General features: G+C 39.1%; 1 long non-coding RNA gene across 1 annotated transcript; it reads left to right on the top strand.

Annotated features, from left to right (window-relative positions):
• The first annotated feature begins 2,138 nt into the window (after positions 1–2,138).
• On the top strand, positions 2,139–5,431 carry LOC134137274 (uncharacterized). Its single transcript, XR_009957654.1, has 3 exons — positions 2,139–2,211; positions 3,063–3,200; positions 5,309–5,431. It is a non-coding gene; the product is annotated as an uncharacterized LOC134137274 (long non-coding RNA).
• Positions 5,432–5,708: the final 277 nt, after the last annotated feature.

The raw sequence follows: 5,708 nt of genomic DNA, 5'->3' as shown, positions 1-5,708 counted from the left end.
TAGGGTTATTCTTCCGTAGGTGCAGGACTCTGCACTTGCCCTTATTGAACCTCATGAGGTTCCTCTCCACTCAGCTCTCCACCTTGTCCAGGTCTCTCTGAAGGGCAGCACAGCCCTCAGTTGTGTCAGCCACTCCTCCCAGCTTGGTATCATCAGCAGACTTGCTGAGGAGGCATTCTGTCCCCTCATCCAGGTCATTGATAAAAAAGTTGAACAGGATGGGACCCAGCACTGAGCCCTGGGGGATGCCACCAGGCACAGGCCTCCAACTAGACTCCATGCCACTGATGACAACCTCTGAGCTCTGCCTTTCAGGCACTTCTCAAGCCACCTCACTGTCCACTCGTCTAACCCACACTTCCTGAGCTTATCTAGGAGGATGTTACGGGAGACAGTGTCAAAAGCCTTGCTGAAGTCAAGGTACACAATGTCCACTGCTCTCCCCTCATCCACCCAGCCAGTCATTCTATCATAGACAGCTATCAGATTGGTTAAGCAGGATTTCCCCTTGGTGAATCCATGCTGGCTACTCCTGATCACTTTCTTATCCTCCATATGTTTGGAGATGACATCCAGAATGAGCTGTTCCCTCACCTTTCCAGGGATGGAGGTGAGGCTGACTGGCCTATAGTTGCCTGGGTCCTCCTTCTTGCCCTTCTTGAAGACTGGAGTGACACTGTCTTTCTTCCAGTCCTCAGGCACCTCTCCACTTCTCCAGGACCTTTCAAAGATGATGAAGAGCGGCTTGGCAATATCATCCGCCAGCTCCCTCAGTACCCGTGGGTGCATCCCATCCGAGTTCATGGATTTGTGGATGTCTAGTCTGCCCAGAAGGTCTCTAATCCTTTCCTCCTCAACCAAAGGAAAGTCTTCCCTTCTCTGGACTTTCTCCCTCAGACAAATAAAGCCCTGTCTTATTTAACCACCAGAAGGCCTTTAGAAAGATAACAGCTAAGCTCTGAGGAACTTACTTAATGTTCAGACTCTTCTTTTTATAAAAGCTTTTTACTTATTTGTTTGCTCAGAAAACAGAAAGATGGCATAGGGAGGATAAGGTGGGAGATAGAGGGAAAAAGTCATATTGTTTGGATGAACCTTTAAAACTTCTTAAGCTCAGTTGTGGAAGGGAATAAAAAATGCTGCTTCAGGTGTAAGATATAAAGCATACCATGTGTCAGTCAGTTTAATGCAGTAAAAAATATGACAGAGAGGTTAAAGCTGCATATTATCTGCTTTGAGTGTAGGCAATATTACAGCACAAATATTGTAAATATTAAAACACAATAATGCCTTTATTGAAAAGTCAGATGAGAGAAAAGCTGTCCACTGCTATTTTGTTCTCAGACTGTTATGCAGTCTGACATTACAGCCAGACTAGTGGGAAGCAGCTGCACAACACTGGGAGATACGCTAACAACAACTGCTCTCCTGTAAAGCGGAGCCGTCAGGACAAGCTTCTTAATATTTCTGGCGTGAAACGGAGACCTTTCCTAAGATTCCTCTAGAGCCTAGACACAGAAGAAGCTGACAGCATGCAGGCTTCTTTCAACAATTTTGAAGTACACTGTGCTCTCCCATCTTCAGGCTTTCACACCATAAACAATGCACTTACATCTTCTTTTTTTAACACTTCTGATACTCCAGGCCTGGTTATGATACATTGACCTCTGATAACAGGTCTTACAGCTCCCCTCAGCACCACTTTCATCTTCTGTGTGCCCCCATGCCCAGGAGTCTTTCAACTGCTGTCTTCAAACTACCATGAAACCTCTGAAATGTGGTTCAGCAGGACAGTACAGCGAACGCGTCTTGGTGAACTCCGCAATAAAAGAATACTGAGCAGTGTAACTCTACTGGGGTTATCCAACTTGCAAAAAATGGCATGTTACAGGGTGGATTCTTGGGTTTAATATGGTCACTGTGACCCATGCAATGAATAAAATTTAGTTCCAGTGACAGGCACACGCTGCATGAAAAAAATGACCTTGCTCTTAAGAAGCCTATAGCAGTATGGAGAGGGCATAGCAATTCCATTTTTAGCGTAACTTTCCTGCCAAAGTCTAGTGTGTGACTAGAATTCAGGGAGTGTCTTTGTGCTCAGCTGATGCCCAGAAGTATTTCCAGTGCATTAGGTCTGTTAGTGGTCAGGGTGACCTAACCTCCCAGACAGCATCCTAGGAACAGAGCAGCTTTATGAAGTCCCCCTGACAGGTACAGTGTGCTTCTTAGTGATAGCCAACAATCAGGTCCTGCAGAGATTGCTTTGTTTGCATGATTCCTGCCATGTAAATCTTACACACTTTAACATAACCATTTTAAAGTGGGAGCCTTTTAGAAATTTTGGGGGAATTTAATTTATTTTCATTCTGGATTTGCACCCTTCTGTCCCTCTACAAATACAATTCCATTGAAAAGGGACTTACAAGATAAACTTTTCCCTGTCAAGAAAGAAATTCAAACTGTTCGTTTCATGAACTTAAAGACAGTAACACAACAACATTCTCTTTTCAGTTGCAAATAAGATATGATGATGTAATTACGAGATTTAAGATATGAGAGATAAGGTAAACCTAAGGAATTGTCTTCCTTAGAAATGACTCTAGAGATTTGAAGGAAAACAAGAATACAAGGATGGAGTTATTTCACTTATATAATATTCTGCATCACTCATTCATAGTCAGACGAGTATTCTGTAGAATTTTCTTTCTGCAGATGATGTATACCCTGAGATTGTTTTAAGATGCTTTGTTGTCAGATATTTAATCAGAGATATACAGAGAAAACACTTTTTGAAAACAATACATTGTACATTTAAAATCAATGTTTTCCTTGATTGCATATCTACCCAGGAGAAAAGTTCTAGTTCATTTACAGGCTATTAGGTTCAAAATAGAAAGGACTGGATGAAATTCAGTGAGTCAGATGAAATGGGAAGTCAGAATAGATAATGCTTATGGCTTAAAATCTATTCAACTGTTTAGAAGAAATAAAAGTAATCTAGATAGATTTATAACATGCAATTGCTTATTCTTTTTTTTTTTTTTTTTTTTTTTTTTTTTTAGGAGAAAAAGGGAAAATTCAAGTCTAGAAACACACACTTCCTTGGGAGCTCTGTTCAGTTTATCAAGTTAACAGTGCAGTTCTGCATTTTTTTGAAGGCCAAGAATAGGAGTTGGAAATTTGGGCACTGATTCAACAAGGTACTTAAGAATGAGCTCAGCCTTAAAATTACTCTAATCAAAGACAACGTTTCTGCTTCTGCCTGATTTTAGAAAGCAAATTTAGCACTAATGAAAAGATGCCAGAATGAAACCAGTGAAGGCTGTCATGCACAGAAGACAAGTCACGGAAAAGAGCAAGACAAGCTTCTTCAAGCATTTTTTCCCTACCTCATCTCCTCTGCCCCCATACTTTTAAAGTTCATTTTCTTTCTGATGCAGTCCTCAAGATCCTCAGCAAAAATTTTAGTTAGTGCCAACAACAGTAATGCTTTATTGACAATAATTCAAACTAATAATGTAAAAGGCTGCTTGCAGCTCTAACCAGTCCTGTCAACTAGCCAGTCCCCTTAATAGTTCAGTAGTTCAATAGTCTCCTTGTCATAAATTCACTGCTTGAACTTGTTGCCAACAGTTCCAACATTAGCAACACCTCAGCACGAAGTCTGATACCTTTTTTCTCACTTAGAACATGTCAAGATATTTGCCTGACTGACAGGTTTAATTATTAGTAGCTGAAGCAAGATAGGATCAAGGACACAAAGGTGGAAAAGACAAATGAGATTTGGGGTGTGTTACTGAAAGCCTTCAGTATCCTTGTAAGCTTCCAAATGTCTCAGGTTGTGAAACTGAGGTTTTCTTGGTTTCATTTCATTCAAATTTTTCAGAAGAGGTGCTCCAGTTACCTGTCCAGCAAATTGTTTTCATAAATAACGCAGAGCTGCTTAGCTGAGAAATAAGCTTTTATTCCTGCACAATTCCTAGGTCATGGCAGTGCAAAACTACTCGTCAATACCAATTGTCACTTTCTCCCTAATGTACCGTTAAAAATAAAAATCTTCTTTGTTCTATTGTGTGGGGAAAAAATGTATTCCAGAGCACATATTTTATAGTGTTTTGCTGTGGTAAACAAGAAGTGTCCAGCTATTAGCAAGATCTTTCCAGCTCTTCATTAAGACCTCTTTCACACTGTTATACAGCAGCAAGAGAGGACTGAGATTCCCCCATGGCTTGCATGGGAAACACAGGAAGGCTGTCCTGAATTACTGTCCCTACCTGGAAAGGGGGCAGATACACTACAAAATTCCCATAGCCTCCTCAGAAATCAGTTCCCAAAAGGAGAGTATAGAAAGACTCAGGGAAGGGAGGGATAAGCATGAGAGCCAGGGCCAGCATTTCTAATGCAGCTGGAAAACATAATGAAAAACATAGCAGCAAAGCAAAAATAGAAAGATTCTTCTGTGATTCAATTTTCTTTTCTTCTCTTATTCAGTGGCATTGTGATAGTTTCTACTTTTTCTAATAGTTCTGAGCTTTCTGTTTGGGCACACCAAATTTTATTTTTCTGAGCTTATAGCAGTATGTGCATTTATATATTTGTTTTTCTATGTCCGGGTACATTGCTTTGCATTCGTCGACATTGAATTTAATTTTCCTTTTTATATCTCTGTAATTTAGTGTCATAGGTTATTCTGAAAAACTCTAAACAGCTTTAACTTTTATTATTATGGATAATTTTGTGTCAACAAGTAAATTTTATCACTTCACCAATTTCCCCTTCTTTCAGGTCATTTATAAATATGTAGAATAGCATAGGTTCCAGGAAAAGATTCTTCAGTAAAAATATCACTGGTAAACCTTTTCCCATTGTGAAAAAATGGATTTTCATTCTTGTTAGTCTCATTTTACAACAGAAAAATTGGATGAGGAATCTTTTCAATAACTTTTTGAAAATCAAATAATGGAATATTTACCAGATCCCTTTTATTCCCTTGCTTTTTGAATGTTTGAAAGTCTCTAATAGGCATGACTTCTATGAAAGCCATGCTGATTCTTCCCCAATGTTTTATATTTATACATAGGAAACTCTATTCTGTTATAATTTCTACTTAGAGAAATCAGATGTACTGAGGTGTACTTATCTGAAAGGCCTCTTAAAAATTGGCCTAGCATTCTCTGTCTTCTGGTACAAAGCCTGATATTAAAAGTTAGATATGCTTTAGTAAGTAATTTTAGCAGTTATTAGTAATTTTATAAGTTTGTTCTAAATATCTCTTCTGCTGATCTTTCACTCTGTAAACTGTTTTCAGCCTTGTCTTGCGAATGTGGGAAACTTCTCAACTGTGAAGACCTGTGCATAACAACAAAATTTAACTTTCTGTTACTCCTTTGTTTTTCCTTTTACACATTAAATATTTTCTATCCTGACTGACTCTCTTGCTGTTGGTGCATTTGGAAAAATCCCATAAAGAGTTTTTACATCTTTTTCAAGTTTCTTGTCAAGGAAGACGATTTATTGTGCAGACCTGCATCATTGCCAATCTATGTTCCACAAGACAGTTTCTATTCTTTTCTGTTTTCCTCATTTAGACAATAAAGGGAACATAAATACTTACTTTTTCTTCGAAGTACCCATCAGTAGGAACTGTTGTGCAGCAGTACAGCAAGGGGAGTACTCTGTCTTCTAGGAAGAAATCTTTTCATTGAAAA

The sequence above is a fragment of the Rhea pennata genome, chromosome 1, assembly GCF_028389875.1.
Source record: "Rhea pennata isolate bPtePen1 chromosome 1, bPtePen1.pri, whole genome shotgun sequence".
NCBI lineage: Eukaryota > Metazoa > Chordata > Aves > Rheiformes > Rheidae > Rhea > Rhea pennata.
This window is presented reverse-complemented; position numbering and strand designations above follow the sequence as displayed.